General features: G+C 60.4%; 1 protein-coding gene across 1 annotated transcript in view; it reads right to left on the minus strand.

Moving 5' to 3' along the window:
* Positions 1 to 2,842, minus strand: part of TMEM143 (transmembrane protein 143) — a 21,914-nt gene that overhangs the window by 1,774 nt on the left and 17,298 nt on the right.

Here is a 2,842-nt window from a genome sequence, read left to right on the forward strand (position 1 = left end):
ATAAATGAAAACATACTCTTGGCTCTGGCCAGTGTTGCTCGATGGTTACTGCATCAGCCACACTAAAGGGTCTCAGATTTGATCTGCAGTCAAGGGCATGTACCTGGTTTGCAGGTTCAATGCCGGGCCCTGGTTGGGGTACGTTTGGGAGGCAACCAATTGATGTGTCTCTCTCTCACACCTATGTTTCTCTCTCTCTTTTTCTCTACCTCTCCTTCCCTCTATCCCTCCCTCCCTTCCTCTCTCTCTAAAAATGGGGACAACAGCTCTAGCAGGTTTGGCTCAGTGGATAGAGCATCGGCCTGCGGACTGAAGGGTCCCAGGTTCGATTCTGGTCAAGGGCACATGCCCAGGTTGTGGTCTCAATCCCCAGTAGGGGGCGTGCAGGAGGCAGCCGATCAATGATTCTCTCATTGATGTTTCTTTCTCTCTTTCTCTCTCCCTCTCCCTTCCTCTCTGAAATCAATAAAAATATTTTTTAAAATGGAGACAATATCGTTGGGTAAGGATTAACAGCAACAAAAAAAGAAAGAAAAGAAAACATATCCTTGGGCGAGGATTTAAAAAACAATATCCGAAGAGCAAGCCGCTCTGAGAAGAGAAGGGCAGGTCTGGGCCCCGCTGTCTGCTCGCTGCACCCATCCCCATTCGCCACCCCTCCTTGCCTGGACTCCTTCCCCAGCCCTGATGTCCCTCCGGAGGGGAAGGAGAGCCCACCCACGCCTGGGGCTCACACTGAAACCTCCCACCAAACTCCTCCGTTCATCCACAAAACAGGCTCCAGGCTGCTGGGTCCCGCAGGCTGCAGGCCTTGAAATGAGTCTGAACTCTGCCCCCTACCGGCTGTGGCCCCGCTGGGCTAGACCGAAGGCAGGCAGCGCTATCTGTGCCATGAGGCAGATGACAGGAAGTGCTCAGGAAGTCAAAACTCAGTTAATGAACCCTTGGCACAGAGCCAGCGCCCAGAAGCGCATTTACACATTAGCTACAACTGGATCTCCATCCACACGGCTGGGCCGCCTTTTGGGTGCAAGTCTCTGCCCCCACCGAGCGCTGCCCGCCCGAGGCCGAGGCCTAACCCCGCCCTGCAAATCCGCTGGCCTGGCCTGGCCTGCACAGACCGCACGCGATGACGGCTGAGCCGGACTGCGCTCTCTTCCCGCAAGCCCTGCAGTCGGCTTATGTCCCTGCATTGGAACGATCGCCATTCCCACGGCTGGAGGCGAGATGCAGGAACCGGGACCCGCTGACATGAAAACACATCGGGTTCTGTGTCTGCTCCTGCCGAGCCGAGGGTGCGGAACTCTGACAGGTTAACGAGCCGGTCACGCTCCTCTCCGCACAGAGGCGACCTGACCTCTCCCTGGAGACCTCTCCACCTGCACCGGCATGTGCCCTTCACACTCACCGCGGCCCACACTGAGGAAGGGGTCTCCCCTCACCGAACCCTCCCTCCCTCCTGGCCCACCCCCCTCCTCCCCTGGGGTCCATATCTGGGGTGACCCCACCATCTACCCAGGCATAGGCCAGACCCCTGGCTCCGTCCTTACCCACCCCCACCAGCCTGTCAGTCCCCAGCCCGGTCCTCCTGTCTTCTCTTTGCCGTTCCTTCCTCTCCAACCTCCTCCCTGTCCTCAGTCTCCCCATTCCAGTCTGTCCCTGCACAGCTCTAGAGGCGGCCCTGCTCCTCCCCTGCTCCCAGCGCCTCCCATGGCTCCCCAGTGCCCTCAAGGCCGGAGCTCCTGGGGATTGCTCCCACTCGCCTCCCATCCTCCCCTCTGAGCGCAGCCCCATGTGGAACAAACCAGTTAACCCCGAGCATGCCTGCTCTCAGGCCTCCGGATCAGGCCAAGCACCTCTGGGCCATTCTTAGAAGACATTCCTGCCTCAATGTCAATGTTCAGGACAGACACCGCTTCCCACAGATGAGCAGCTGCGTGCCTGGGTTCCTGAAGGACCCACTTCTACCTCCATCAGGCACGTGGCAGGGTGTCGGGGTGCCCGGCACCGCCCCCTCCAGGGCAGGACCCACCTGATGTGTCTCTGGGGCACCAGCTCGGCCGCCTCCCCAGGCTGCCCTGGGCTGCTCTGTGCTGTGTTGAGACCCACAGAGAACCAGGGTGTAGCGGGGCCCACAGGAGCACGGCCCTGCCCCTGACGTGGAGGAAAGCTCTCTAGAGCATCTGCGCTGAGGGTAATGGGAGGGCGGGGCTGGTCAGCCTAGCAAAGGGGGAAAGGACATGTCAGTAGGAGGAACAGCGTATGCAAAGGGAGAGAAGGGAAGGGAAGCAGAGGAGGCGGCGCTTCCTGGAGCTGAAGCGTGGAATGGTGCTGGGGAGCCAGGGCCCCTGGTGCTAGGCTGTGAGCATGGCAGCGGGGCCAGCCTGGGGCCATCAGCAGGGGCTGGAGACCAGGGAGGCCGGGAAGAGGGTCTGTGCTGGGGCTGGAACAGAGAGGAGCCGGCACAGAGACGGGGAGCAGGAAGGAGAGCCTGGGACAGATGGGTTGGAGGCAGGGCCAGGGCAACTTCAGGGGTCTAGCCAGTGAGTGGGGGGGCAACAGGGCCACCTGCAGGTGGAGAACCAGGAGAAGCAGTGGGAAGGGGGGTCGCGCTGCTCCCGCCTGGTCCCTGGTCGAGCTGGCTACGCAGGGCTGAGCACAGAGCACCTGACTGAGGAGACAGGAGAGCTGCTTGTGGGAACCAGGAAGTGGGTGAGCGCTTTCGGGCCAGAGAAAGCGGGGCGCATACTCTGCAGCAAAACTGACCTCTCGGGGGTGTGATCTGAGCGCTTGTCCCCGGATGGGGACTCCAGAAAGGAAGGGGGCTTTGGAATCACAGATG

The sequence above is a fragment of the Myotis davidii genome, unplaced genomic scaffold, assembly GCF_000327345.1.
Source record: "Myotis davidii unplaced genomic scaffold, ASM32734v1 scaffold464, whole genome shotgun sequence".
Lineage (NCBI taxonomy): Eukaryota > Metazoa > Chordata > Mammalia > Chiroptera > Vespertilionidae > Myotis > Myotis davidii.